The sequence below is a fragment of the Anser anser genome, assembly GCF_964211835.1.
Source record: "Anser anser genome assembly, chromosome: 4".
Classification (NCBI taxonomy): domain Eukaryota; kingdom Metazoa; phylum Chordata; class Aves; order Anseriformes; family Anatidae; genus Anser; species Anser anser.
Window position 1 is genome coordinate 39,758,010 of NC_139724.1, and position 15,535 is coordinate 39,773,544.

At 34.0% G+C, this 15,535-nt stretch overlaps 1 protein-coding gene across 13 annotated transcripts in view; it reads right to left on the bottom strand.

Moving 5' to 3' along the window:
• LOC310898179 (uncharacterized protein) overlaps positions 1 to 15,535 on the bottom strand; it is a 467,382-nt gene that overhangs the window by 24,210 nt on the left and 427,637 nt on the right. For all 13 annotated transcript variants that reach the window (XR_014583048.1, XR_014583049.1, XR_014583050.1 and 10 more), the window contains 3 exons: positions 13,684 to 13,832; positions 5,472 to 5,693; positions 1,181 to 1,282 (listed from right to left, as the gene is read on the bottom strand). The gene's annotated coding sequence lies outside the window, so the exon portion shown is untranslated. The remainder of the gene's footprint in view (positions 1 to 1,180; positions 1,283 to 5,471; positions 5,694 to 13,683; positions 13,833 to 15,535) is intronic.

Consider the following 15,535-nt stretch of genomic DNA (forward strand, 5'->3'; position numbering starts at 1 on the left):
TCCCTCTCGGCCAGGCAGCTTTCCAGCCACTTATCTCCCAGAGATGTTTATTATATTAATAGGAATACCAGTCCATAGACACAAAAGGAAAATCTAACTGTAAGCTGACAGATTCCTGCCTCCTCTGAAACACTATCTTACTATCTTACGTCCTTACTGAGGATGGAAAAGGTTATGCAAATGATTAAATACGTAAATAAACAGACTAAATAAATAACACAGATAAAGCTAAGACATCAGTGTTGAATGAATATCCATTATTGCTGAGCAATGAATGCAAGGTTTAAATATATCACCTCGTGAGAAATAGAAAAAGATCTGGAATTTGCATGTATTCACCTGCAACCCTGAATTTACTAAGAAAAGTATACATGGTGCACATGAGGACACAATTTCATTGTTAATTTTATCACATCCTGGCAAAGCCCAAGGCCTACTGCCAAATCTGCTATCCATCCCTTCCATAAAGCTCTGTACTTCCAAAAATCTCTGTACTTCAGAGCCACAAAAGGCCTTGTTACACTTCCCAACTTCAGGCACACTTAGGAAGTGAAAGTTCTCTTTTATAATGCATTCAGAAAGAGTGACAAAAGGAGGTCTGCAGCTGTATGAGATGTTGCATTGCTCCATGTGCTCTGAGGAGAGGGGTCTAATTCATTGCTATGCTATAAATGTTTATCTTCATGTTGTCTAGCTGGTTGCCAGACATGAGGGCACGAAATAAGGAAATTAACCTGAAGTGAACAATCATTGAAGTGACCCAGTATCCTTCACAGCCCTGTGAAAGCCCATAGAGTGTGGACAAAACTTATCTGAGATAATGATTTAAATACATCAAAAACAGCAGCCTGTTTTATTTTGTGTGTTGCCTCTTCCATCTTGGCAATGAATTTGATCCTGGCTTGGTCCATAATTCAAAGCAAGGTAACTTAATATCTAAAATATTTAGTGATGTTCATATTATGAAAAACAAAATAAAACAAACATTCTGTATTTACATCAGTTTTGAATCATTTAAGGTTCTAGCTACCTTTCAGTGATATGTTTTTAGACAGAGTGACGTTCTTGCTCATTCACAGGGCATTTTATTGTGTTGTACAGTAACAAAAAAAAAAACTACAACAACTGTATGATCAAGATTATTCGCAAGAACTGTTCTTTACTGATGAGAAATTGTTACCTGATGGTCAGTAGATCCACAATGGAAATGCTTGCATGTGCAGTCAGTCTTAACTTCAACACAGCCTCTCACGTTTTTTTCTGATCAAACACTTAGCACAGGCTGAAAAGTATCAAGAAGCAGAAGAAACATTCTTGGGATTGACTCATACCAGTTAAAACAAAATTCAAAGAAAAAGAAACACTATATAATAATAATTTAGGGGGGAACTGCAGTCTGTTCCATACGAAGAAAAAGCAGCTAAGTCCATGGAATAAATCATTCTGTGAAGATTATTCACAAGTCTGGCACAAACAGTAAATTTTACATGTCCACAAATTTGAAAGAGTATCTTGTGCTTCTTTCTGAGATTCCTTGCATATGTAAAACTTGCTTGTCTGTCAAATTCTTTCTGCAAAAATGACAGTATAAAGGGTTTGTCATGTATAGTATCTGCTTTTAGATCATGCTGAATGTACCATTCCAATCTCTTTTTCCCAGTGATTTAAACGAGAGAGGAACCAAGTGCATAGTCAAAACTGTTTATGGCAGTGCTTTATTGTGTCAGTAAGTACAAAGTGTCTGCAGGTATACTCTTATATTATGACATGATGTGCCATAACTAAAGCCATGCCAATTGGCATTAGCACACACACAGCTGCAAATTATTCTAATATTTAGGCTGCATTGTAATAGCAAGCACTCATGAAACAGAGAGAGGTCTTCTCCCCCCCCCCTCCCCCCCCCAGCAAAATAATAACCATTATTTGGTAAAGTCAGGTAAGTAATTTTGTCTAACCAGACAAAGTAAGGAGAGGTGGAGAAGAATGAAAACCACTTACATATTTTCTTGTAATATTTTAACAAACAGCCATATTCAATCAAATGGAACATGTTACAATTATCTCCAAAAAGCAGACAATAGCTTTCCTTTGATTGCTTGCCTCAGCCTAGAAGTGGTGTGAAAGTTATAAAAGTAATTTGTATCAACTCATTACTATGTCACCTCATTTCAAGTCCATGTTAGATAAGTAGCAATAAGCTCTGGGTTAGAGGATTCCACATTATAACTATTAGTACAAACTCTGACAGCACTAAGCTGTTGAAGATTACCCTAGACAGTTATTGAAATTTAGAAGGGGCAGCTTTCTACTGATTTAGGACAGATTCTGTACAAAATTTTATCATTTATTCTAGAACTGAGGTATAAAGCTAATTTCATGAAGAGTACTCATGAATTGTTTCCTTCCTATAGGTACTATAATGCTGCTCCCAGTAGAATGCTCTCCTTGTTCTTTACTTCAAGGTAATGTTACTGCATATACTGCTGGCACTTAAAATGCAGTTTAATGCCACATCTCAGTCAAAACTTTCATGTGATTTCCAAAGGCATTAAATTATCTGAAAAACTGAGCTGAGAAATGAACACCTTTGATATACCACCACTGTTCTGGGCTTTTTTTAGGGGACATTTTTTCTACCCCCTCAGGATTATGAAATGAAGAAAACTTTCTTATCGTGTGAGAAAATGTCTGCACCAATGTCTACTCTGAGTTTCATCAGAAGTATATGTATGTAAACATTTAGTTGTGTTCCTCTATAGTGATTTATAAGGAATAATTCTAATGTGCATCTCTGACATCTTTTCAATGGTAGTCAATGACTGACAAAATATTATTTATTCATTTACTTACACCCTTCTGCAATAATGTATCCGGTATAACAAACCTAATCTACTGTATATTCTTTCTTTCTTTATTTATTTTTTTCCTGTAGCTCAAATCTGAGAGTCCTAAATCAGGTTTATTCCCACCTCCCTTACTTTTTAAAATGAATAGGGACTGGTAATAGAATTTCTTGGATCTATAGTGGCAGACCAAACTGAATTCTCACTCGTTTTCATTTCATCATAGTTCACCTTAAAATAATGATTAAAATACCTGTAGGGAATAATACACCTGTTCAGAACTTTTAATAAGTGTTCAATAACTGAATTTTTATCACTTTGTTTTCCTATTCAGCCACATACATAGTAAAAAAAAAAAAAGAAAAGAAAAAAAAAGCGTTAAGAATCTTTCTTTTCTATAATTTGAAGATTTTATGCAATGCATAGTTAATTTTAAAAAATATATTTTATTATTTATATTTCATGGAAGGAGACCAATTGCTTTAAATTTTCCAAATTGTCAACAGACAGTTTATCTGATATATTTACTAGAGCATATGCTTCAGCTAACACCTGATTAAGCATCTTTTTCTTGTATGGTATTACACGGAACCCTAATTATAGAGTAACAAATGTAACTCTATGCTTGAAGCAGATAATACAGTGATAAAATACATACTAAAAATTATGGCAACATGATAATGTTACTAATAAAGACATAATTTATGCCAAAATTTAAAAGATTCTTGATGCTGAACATAGATTTAATGTAGTACTTTCCTTCTAAGCAACTCCACAAAAACATCAATAGTTCTTCTGTATGACCTTTTAGTCATATAACTGATAAAAAACCTTAGGGCTGCTCACCACAGCCTGTAGAAAGAGTCATAGCCCAAGAAAGAACATAGAATTATAGTGCTTAAGTAAAAACACTGAGAAGAACCATAAGATAATATATTGGCACTGGGGAAAAGATAGTGACATTCATAATATTCATTAAAGATTGCTTGGTCAGCAGGCTGAGCACATGAAGGATTGAAGAGGATTTCTAGGTTGCAGAATCTCTTCCAAGTGAATGTATGGCATTCCTTTCTTTGTCATGTTTAAATGTGTCAGTAGGAGCAGACAACTCCACAGTAGTACATGAGTCATAACCAAATTCTATTTTTTAATACTAAGATTTGTATTTATCATAATATAAATAATCATTAGTCACAGGAAAAAATAAGTGACTACAGTTTTTTTCTTTGTTTACATTTTTTGAAGAGGTGCATCTCACATATGTGCTCATCACTAAATGTCTGAATTTATTATTTTGTATCTTGAGAAGAGGGCCAGAAGAATTACTGACTAATCTTTTCTGTTCCTGTCATAGAGAAACTTTTGGATAAAGGAGGGGAGTTGGTGGGATTGTTTTTGTTTGTTCATTTGTTTGTTTTCAGCTACAGAATATTTGCCGATGACATATTACCACGTTAGAATTTGCTGTATTTATCAGGAACACACAGACTAGTCAAATGAGTTTTCAATTTGAAGAACGCTGGTGTGCAAAGTCAAATGAGCACAGGCACTTATCAAAGCTGCTCTTTTGCTCATGGAGAATATTAACAATGATGGTTCAGAGTTTACTGATAAGCTTCCTCAGCATGCTACATTACAGGATGACATCATGCACTTTATAAAACAGCAGATGTTAGAGAAGAGAATGGTATTTTTTGTAATCTACAGGAGTAGCTCACACTCTTAAAATGTTGTCAAAAATGCCAAAAAATAAACAGGTCATTTCTGAATCAGATGTAAGTCTTAAAACCTGATCAAATAATAATAAAAAAAGTTAACAATCAAAAGAACTACATTGTGCCCCCAAAAGACAGACAAGTTGCAGGAGAACACAGTCCAACCATCGCACTTATCTGGTCTTAAGTGTGCTCTGGAAGCACAAATTCCTTATGTGAGGGGCTGAACAGGGCTGCAGTGAATTACCTGTCTTTCTGCTCCATTCAGATGCCTGCTCAGCTAAGGTTACATTGACAAGATTGTATGACAGCAAATCATTTACTACCATAAAATAAAGCTAATTGAGGGCATAAATGAAGAACACATGGGATAGATATATCTAATGTAATTTTTCACTTTTTTTTTTTTTCTCCCCATTCCTGTTGTTTTCTTTCTTCAAAAGTCATTATTCTTGGAAAATTCATATGCCAGAGGATATGTATTTTAACAACTTTGACACATTCTAAACCACTTACAATCAAAGAGTTCATCTGAAGGGAACGATATTTAAACAAAGAAAGAACATGTAGCAATGAAGGAACACACAGGTAGGAGCTATCCAGTATTAGTAGCTAAGAAATGAATTTATGCCCATGAATAATTCTTCCTTTGTCCATGAGACATTGTAGAATTTCTCTTAGCAGTTCTATTAAAGCAGATTTTACAATATAAAAACATAAGACCACCTGTAAATGGGAAGAAGTCCTACAACACAGAATATTACTGGTTTATTTAAATACGTGTATGTATGCACATATGTAAAGAGCTATAACTCTATTCTGTCAAATCTATTCTATCTACAGCAGCTGAACTGCTACTTTTAGCAAATTAAAGCAGTCAGGATTACAAGAAGAGAACAGAGAACTGTACCTTGTTCTCACAGTTGTCCCAAAATGCATGCTTATAATTGACAGGTTTTCAGAATCTCTTCTACTCCCTGTCACCTCCAGGCAAAGAGCTGATGGCCGAGGATTGGATGGAGTCATGTTCCTGCCCTTCAGCTATTTCACTGCATCAGCCAGGATAACTTGCTACTTCTTGCTTAAGGAGTGGTGATGGAAGACGGAAGAAACCCTGCACCAAGTACCTGCACTGGGTTTAATAGGTAAATAGATGTAAGCCCAGTGAAGTCTACAGCCAGAAAAATCCTCTTTGATGTCATTTCCTCCTAATCCAATATGTATCCTTTTATAGTCCTAAAAGAACAAGGCCTAATCCAAAACTCATTTCAGCTTCTGCTTCAGTAATAGGTAATATATACTGATATATATAGGTAATATATACTGATATATATAGGTAATATATACTGATCTATAACATATACTGATGCAAACTGGTTTAAGAATAAATGAAAAATGTGTGGCCAGTGTGAAAAATTTAATGAGAAAATAAGAGTTATTGTATACAAGTGGCTTGTGTCTGTGTCACGTTGCTGTGTCCTGGGAACATTAAGGGTAGAATAATGAAATAAAAAGTAAAAGCAACATATTATATAAATTCATACATTTGTCTCAGCTCTGTAGATCTATTAAGTGATATGTAGGCATTCAAGTTACAAAAAGATCTGACTGACAATGAATGGAAAAAGGTGACACAAAACCCACTATTAATAGGGTATGAAAGCAAAAGTACCAGCTCCTGTTAACCAAGAAGACTGATCTCCTTGAATTCCTTTGACCAGGATGCCTGGATAATGAAATTCATTAAAACTGAGAGTGCACTTCCGTTAGTTATTGCACTGAAAGGGTTAAGAAGCTGGTGGCAATTAGCCACATTGCAGATATTTTTCCTGTTTCATCTTCCTACTGAGAACTGTATCTTTTGCTGAACAAGTTTTAAATCAATGAATTAACATGATTGCTCATTTCTGTGTAAATCACGTTTACAACTTCCTAAGTGTGACCCTTAGTAGCATTCAAAAACATGGTTTGTAAGCAATTCAAGCATCTTAAAGAATAAGAGCCTCAAATTTTGCCTCATAAGCAATCTCTGTGTTGGTAATCATCTTACACTAAAAATATTAAGCAAAGGTAGCAGCTGATACAAATTTTAGAGTGCAACTCTAAATGCTTCAATATTTTGATTTAGAAAGATTAGCCTAAATAAATAATGCATCAAGAATAGCTGAAGTATTTTACATAAAAGACACCCTTCCCATTGTTTATTGTTCTTTAAGAAGCAGAATAGAACAGCTACACTTGAGGACAACAGTGAAGAGAAAGTTCCTATCGATATACTTAAGTAGCTTGGAATAACTGGGAGTGAAAGCAACCTACCACTCAAACATTGTGCAAGGCACATATTGGTCTTAACAGTAAATGAACCTTGCAAAGAACCTCAATTATTTATTTATAGGCTTTCCAACATACGTCAATCAAAGTAAAGGACAACTGAAGAATACCAACTCCAGAAGTTTTGGCAGGCAACATCTCTGAACTCCATAACCTTTTCATACAAAGAAATGCAGTATAACTACAAAATCTAAGACCTATTTCCTGCCTATTAACACTTACTATCAAATGTGCTTCCTATCTAAGAAACAAGAAGTGACATTTTCACCTACTGAAAAAAATGATTAAGTTTTGGTTCAGATGCTCAGTCCAAAGAAACATCTTAATGAGATCTGACTATTGAAAATAAACCTATCTTGTCATGCAAGATTCAAAAATTCATAGTTCAAAAATTTCAACCCATAAAGTAATCAAATTAATTACATAGTAAAGAAAAGAAAGCTTAGGAAAATGTTTTACAGCAAAAACAACTTAATATTTCTCTCTGTGGATTTAATTTTGCCATTTTTTAAAGTAGCTTTTAAGCAGCTCTGGACATTGACACTTCCAGCAGTCATTGACTTCTTTGATTTTTGAGACTACAGTGTAATGAAGTATTAAGACACAAGTCAGTAATCTTTAGAAAAAATAAACAAAAGTCAGTGAAAGTTAAATAGAAGAAAAAAAAATCAATCATCTGCCAAAATTGGGTAAGAGATGTTCAATGAAACTATTTCAGATCTGTTCTCCAGTTACCTGGTTTCCTGAAAGCAGCATTGCTCACCTCTATTAGCTGAAGAGAGCTCTCAGTTTTGTGTCTCTTCTGAAATCATATTACAGACAATTGTGGTAGGAACACGGAATAAAGTGCACAAGAAAAGTCAAAAGGTATTAGGAATGACAGTATTCTCAGTTCTAATTACCTAAATATTCATTTGGGAAGTTAGTGCTAAAGCCTTGTAATACCAAGCTTACTTCATATAGTTGTAATAGCAACATGTATTTATATTCAGAAACACATGCTATTTAATACATTATATACTAAAGAGAGTCTGGAAAGTTGTCGGTGTAGAGTGTAGCACTCTACACTTTCTCAAAGAACTTCAAGAAATTTCTCAAAAGAAAGAATGTTGAGAAAGTGTAGAAAATGAGAAATATTAGGATTCATATGATATATTTACCATGAAATGGCCAAATATTTTCACTTATTTTCTTAGCGATTAATCATATTTGATGTCAAGGTTCATTATTTATTATTCTTGAGAATATATGAGAGTCTTTCAAAGTATAATGGTAAAAAAAACACAATAATTTACATTTTATCATATGCAAACAGTAAAACAGAACAAAGGCACATACGGACTTGCATCCGGTCTCTGACTTGCCAGCATAGATGCCTAAAAAGGCTATAAAGAGAGAAAAAAATACCAATCATACTACTTTCAGAAAACCTTCCCACCTTTCAAAACCCTGTGTGGCAGCATTTCTCTTGCATATCATACATGGTGATAATGTTTTCCTCTGTGAATTTGTTCAGTTTTTTTTTTTTTTTTTTCCTCAACACATCTAAAGTTTTGGTGTTCAAAATACATTGTGCAATTTAATTCCACTGCTGTAGGAAGAAATACTTGTTTGTTTTAAGCAGATTGGCTGTTTTAAAAGTATGTTGTTTGTTTCACAACTGTTATTTGTTTGTTTTATTTGATATGGTACTACTTGGATTGTGATCACTTTATTTTATTTTTTTTAAACACACATCCTTTAGAAACATATATCACGCCCTACCCTTGATTGACTTTCTTTTTTCCCAGGATGAAAAGTTATAGTCTAAGTAAACTCTCCTTGTATGAAAGCAACCCCACAATTTGGCAATCCTTATAATTCTTTCTATACACTTTTAACCTTCCGTTTTCAAAATGTAGGAGCAATGTAGGAACAATGACCAATACTCAAGTGCTGCTATCACATGGGCACATATATGGGAAATATTGGATGATTTCTCTTTCACTATCTATTCCTCATCTAATATTCTTAAAATTCTGTTTGCTTCTGAACTGAAGGTTTCACAGAACTGTCAGACTGCCATTTCATCCTTGATACGAATAGATAATTTAGAGCTTACCACTGTTTACAAACTTAAAGCTACTTTTCCACAAGAACATTACTTTGCATTTATCAATTTTGAATTTCATCATTTTCATTTTACCGCCCCATCACTATTCACACTAAAACAACATTTTATGTTTAGAATCTTAAGCACAGCCTGCAAAGCCTCATCTGTAGCTTTTCAGGTATTTGCCTTTTCCATACACAGCTCAAGTCTGTTACTGTGTGTCTAGAAGTAAACCCCGTGGTAACTCACCACTTTTTTTTTTTTTTCCCTTTTTTAATCTCATCCCATTTTTTTTTCTTATTACAAGCAGTTGCTTGGAATAATCAATGTAATCATATTTATTCTTAATTCTTTGAAAGTTTAAGGCATTTTTTAAAGAACATTTGATGGCAAACATTGTCAAAAATATTTGGAAAGTAAATATATATTTTATTAATCATATCATGTTTGCTTACCCAGGCAGCACAGTACTCTCACAGGTTTCTAAGAACTCATAGAAATGTACTATTTTTGTATTCTTAACAATAAAGCAGGACTTGACTTAACCATGTTTCTAAGTTTCAAATTAATCTGAAATAAGATATGATCAGAAGTTTCATTGTATAGTCCCTGTTGTAACAGAGACAATGTGTCAAAAAACATTTTCTCATGCTCTCAATTGTATATATACATTTATATATATATACTATATATAATTTCCCAAATAAATTGGGAAATACCTAAGAGAAAAGGTAGTTAGGACTACTGGGACAGAGAGAAAATTTCAAAAGAAAAGGTGGCAATATGGTTTGCTTTTACAGTAAAGGATGAGAGAATATTTATCACTGGTTGTGCACGACAAGATAGTTTGGGAGGGAAAGGGGAAATTATCACGTCATAAAGTGCATAACTCTATCAGGTCCATGATTTTTAGTATCCAGTAAAAGTTATATTGTGAACTTTTATGAGTAAGCCTGAACCCATCTATAAATTTTGTGTGACTGATTTACTACTTTTAGTTTAAAGAATAAGAAATCAAGGTTTTCCACAGCTTGTCACAAAGGCAGATGAAAAACAATCTGGTTTAGCTCAGCATCTTGTTTTACACGACTTCAAACATAAAGCTTCTCTAAATGCTAAGATTTTATATTCACTGGATCTGAAAGTAAACCTAACACTTGAAAATACCATCTTTCATCTACATCTAGATAGATGCCTCCATAATAAGTCTTTCAGACAATGAAAATTAAGACTAACATTTTTGAATAATTAGTAAAGATAATATGCACGTAAGAAAAGTTTTGGGGTTTGTACTTAAAAAAATCATCCTGATATTATTTTCAGAACAGCCCTCCAATAGGTAACTGCAACCGTCACTATTGACGGAAATGTAGTGTATCACCAGTGATACAAGATAAACCACAAGAAAAAAAGATTTAAAAAGAAAAATATTTTCAACATTTTCAGATTTCAAGTTCTGTTTAAAATCACAAAAACAATGAAACTGAACTACATTATCACAACCTGAAAACCAAGTTCCAAAAACATCGCTAGCGACCTCTGCTTCATATGATTTCTGCACTGCATTTATGATTTTTCACACTGCACATATGATTTCACATTTCTTGTGGATTGCATAGTTAAATGATATGACAGTCACAAAGATTTTGACTACCCCCTTTGAAAACAAGGTCTGTGCTGAGAAACCATTTGACAATACAGATGGCTTTGTGACAAAGCTCACAACAAACCCGAAAGGTTGGCAATATCCTTGGTAGTCTAAATTCATGATCTTTCACAGTTCTTTTTAAACAATAAAAAAAAAAAAAACCTGATTAGCACTTTCTAAAATGGAATAAAAGTAATTACGTAATTATGCAAATATGTATTTCCACATTTTATTACTGACACTATGAAAATAAATAAACCAACCAAAAAAAAAATCACACTTCTAAATGATGTTCAATTCCTTTCTTGTGCAGAGTAAAACTGAAAACTCTCCCAGTTTGGTGGTTACAGGGAAGATACTTTTAAAACAATGACTGCATTATATCTAGGCTCCCCTTTATTTGAATCTTTAAAACTATACCTCTTTCATTTTAAAAGTTGCAGAACATCTCTTCAGAGGAAGAGAATACTTAAATGGTTAATGTACATGCTCTATTAGGAAATACCAAGAAATATATAACATATTATACTTTATTATTCATTATTCAATTTCTATGTTACAGATATTGTAAAAGGTCCATTTAAGACAGCTTTCTAGCTACAATGCTAATACTATCTGCAGTAGACTTGGCTTCCAAACTGAGCAAGTGTTCCATCCCAGAAATCTTTCTGCCTGCTACCTGCTGTAAAAAAAAAAAAAAAAAAAAAAAAAAAAAAAAAGATTCACTTCTAATTGGAGAATAAAGTTGTTTGAGGTGTCTGCCTAGTGATTTAGATTTAATGAATAGGCAGCCATTCTAGATGGAATGGAATCTCTACTTTCAATATAAATTAAGAGGTTTCCAACAAATACTATGAAATAAAACTTGACTTTTTTTCTACTACATTGTGGTAAATGTGCATTATAGAAAAGAATTGGGGAGTTAAAAAAATCACTTTAAATGCAAATATAATAGATCGTGCACAGTAAGTTTAAAGAGTTACTGTCCTCAGTGATTTACAGTTCTACACACTTGCCTTATCAGTCTATCGAGGTTTTTTGTTTTGTTTCTGCTGTTTTGTTTAATTCATAAAACTGGAGAGTGGAATGGAAATCTGTAATCATGTCCTAAGGCAGCATCTTCAGTACAAATTAAACTGTCAAAGAAACCAGTAACAGTCTTCTTCGCTTTCATAACAAGATAGTTAGAATTTATATGATGGGTAGTATTTGTTGTTCATTCATTTCATCATAGTCAAAACAGAATAATTCTAAGTGTGTTTTAATTTGTGATGTAGATACAGTGCAGTGTATGTGAACAGTGACACATAGGAGGGTTACTAAAAACAGCTGTCATTAGCCGAATGAAGATGACACCCTCTTTTTAACCTTTATAATCAATGAAAAGAATTAGGATCTTTTTTCCTAATAGTGATTTCAAATGTTTAAGGTTGAATTCAGATCTGCAGTCTCTCTCTCTCTCTCTCTCTCTCTCCCCCTCCACCTCCTTCCATCTCTCCTATAAAAACATCTAAGGGAGATCAGGCTATTGTAACTGAAGTTAGGCATTGGGAATGTCTCAATCACCAAAAATATCACTCACCATAAATCCTTTACACGGAGCTGAGCTTTTTTTTTTTTTTTTTAACAATTAATGCATGTATAGTTAGTTCTATGATAACAGAACCTCATATGAATCTCTCTCATTCTATTTTCTATCTTCCAGAAGTATGTTTTTACCATGCACAAAGTGTCATCAAAATGGAGCCTAAACACTGGCAATGAAAGCCAAGGCTGTTAGCTTGCGAAGACCAGGAAACAAGGGTGGCAGACTGCCTAAGCTGCAGATTGAGACATTCTTCTGTTTCTTTACTTAATTCCAAAATTTATGAATGCAGAAGTTGGAAGCATGCCCAGATTGGATGAGGCTTTCAGCAACCTGGTCTAGTAGATGGTCTCCCTGCACATGGTAGGGAGGTGGAACTAAATGATCTTTAATGTCCCTTAACCCAACACAAACCATTCTACGATTCCATGCAAAGGAAACAAAGATTACCAAGTAAATGATTTCCACAGTTTCCACAGAAAGCTTTGGCAAGTTTAAGTGTTGAATTAGTGGAAACCCATTCTAATCCCTCAAATTTAACACCATAGCTCTTTTCTTAATTGTTTACTTTTCACTTTTAAAAAAGGAGGGAACGCTTAGCAAAGTTTTGATTTAAATGCTATATAAAACCTCATTGCATTAGCTAAACTGATTACCACTTGCAATCACATTGTCGTCACAAAAGATGTAACTATATCTAATTTTCTTTTCTTCTGGGTGATACTGGGCTAACTGCAGCACTACAGACAGATGTTCAGTCACTATTTGCCTGCCTTCCGTCCTTCCATATGTACCAGATCCATGTTATGGTAGCTGTGTCTTCCTTGGCAGATGCCTGACTTACAAAGATACACATGGAAGTAGAAACAGTCATATCATCTGTTGTAATTTGTCAGTATAAATAACCAGATGATAAAAACTTGAAGGGAACTATGTTATATATCATTTATTTTACTGCAACGCAGTTATAAACCCAATGCTAATAAAGTAGCATCAGCTGCCATGCAAATATAAATAATAAAAACCTTTGCAACTTTCATCCTGAAACCATATCCGATTTTAAAATTTGTCATTGTCCGTGTAATACCAGTTTGACATAATATCTACATTCTACATGTTCTCAAAAAATAATCATGGCCACAGCATTAGAAATTATTTACCATAGATCGCCTCACCTGAGGAGCCCCAAGAACAAATATTCATGGCCCATAAGAACTGTAAATCATCACTTCAGTGGAACTGCACATGAGGCAGCCAGGCTAAAACCGGTCAGCCACTTTAATTATTATTTTATTTATTTATTTATTTAACATATGTTCTTCAGAATTTAGCCAGCTCACACAGATTGTATTCATAGAAAGAGTTATAAAACAGACACAAGACCAGCTTCATCCCTTTTTGAACTAGATTAAAATAACTGGAAAAATGTCAACATTTTAGACCTTATCTTAATCAGCAGCACCTACCTACTATGAAACAGGCAGTTTATCCTTCATCTGTCCACCTTCACTTTTGAGAACATCATTGAAAACACCATTAGGCAGGTGCCAACGATGGCACGTAATACCTTACCATCTTAGAATAATAATTTGCTGGCTATCAGAACATCATCTCCCTAAAGAAAAAAAAAAGAGAAAGAGGTATACATATATCATAGGGTCAAGTATCTACCTTGTTCACAGAGTGCAAAAGTTCTACACTTCTCTGCTAACAACTCAGAGTAAAGAAAAGCATGGAGCTTCATCTGGAAATAAAGCCAACTCTAAAGTATGTTTCTAGCGACAACAATTAATTTATCGAACTCAAAGACATAGATCAATACTGTGGACTTTCTCTCCTCTGGTTTTCACTTTTGAAATACTAATACACAACTTATTCTGTTATTGTGTAAATACAGTGGTAACAGATGAATATATCCATTAACTAAACTCTAACACACAAACCTCCACACAAATTGGAAAAAAAAATAGCTTATTACACAATCTTATACAATACTTATTCCCACAGCTGATCTGCAGGTTAATCCTGCATGTTGAATTTTGGACACAAAAGTCCCAACAAGCGTCATGTGAGTACAGATCAAAAATGTCTATGGCAATGTGTCAGATCTAAAACTAAATGCCTTCAGGAAACGTTGTGAAGCCACCTATTTATAGGCAAAATGATATCTAAAAAACTGACCCCATCAGCATTTGAAACAGTTGTAAACCCATCCACCCAAACGGACACGCAGGCTTGTCTTTCTATGTAAAATAAAATAAAATAACAAAATAAATAATAAAATAAAAATAATAATTTTGCTGGCTGATTCTTACCTTAAAACCACAGCTTTTGAATGACTTACAGTACCTCTAGTAACAACAATCTCCAGACTAAGTTTAGCCAACAAGGAGTCTGCCACACATTCTATATAGTTTTTTTCAACATTTAATTCCTGCCTCTGTAAGAAAATATCAACTTTATTTGCAGGCTGAATTTGTCCACAGTGGAATTTGTAGCTTCCAGCTACTAAAATTTGAACAACTCTCTCTTACATGCTTCTTTCTCCAAATTAATTCTTTAATACATGTTTTAAAGCCAATTGCATCTATACAAATTTCATGAGTACTTGTTTTTAAGGCTATTTTATTTATGTATGTTGAAAAAAGAAAGAGAGGAAAGAGAATCATCATCATCATCATCCGTATCTGCAAGGAAAATCATGTTTACAGTTACAAAGGGCAATTCTAGGGTAATGTCACTAGGGTAATGTCATTACCAAGGGTGTAATTCCAGAATTACAGATGCAAGATATGGGTCTACATCATTATATCTGCTTGGCCCAAATTGTGTATGAGTTACCACTGCAAGTCAAATTACCAGGCCAAATTTAGGCATTTTTTGTACACCTGCGAGAGCTTGTCAGACTGAAGATAAGCAGTGCTGACACCTCTGTCTGTTTTTAACTAGTCAATAACAACACCATCCAATCTCATACCGCACACTTAAACTTCATTTTCTGCCTTCATTTGGGCATTCTCTGCTGGATTTTCCCTAGTCATGCTTTAGTCCCTCTGGATGAGCACAGCAGCAGCATCTGTTCATATTTTCTGCTTAAGAAAAAGTAGAGAAGCCAAGATACATTTATTAAATGATCTGTGTAGCTTTTAAGGTGTTTTACTTTCCTTTTGTGTGTTACCTGAGACCTGGCAATTTGGAGATATGTAGTGTAAAATGCATGTTTCCTAATTCCTGACAAAACTTACAGGATTAATGTAACTGAAGCAGGTTTACTGGGATGAGGCAATTTGAAGAGGCTGGAGTATAAATGAAATATAT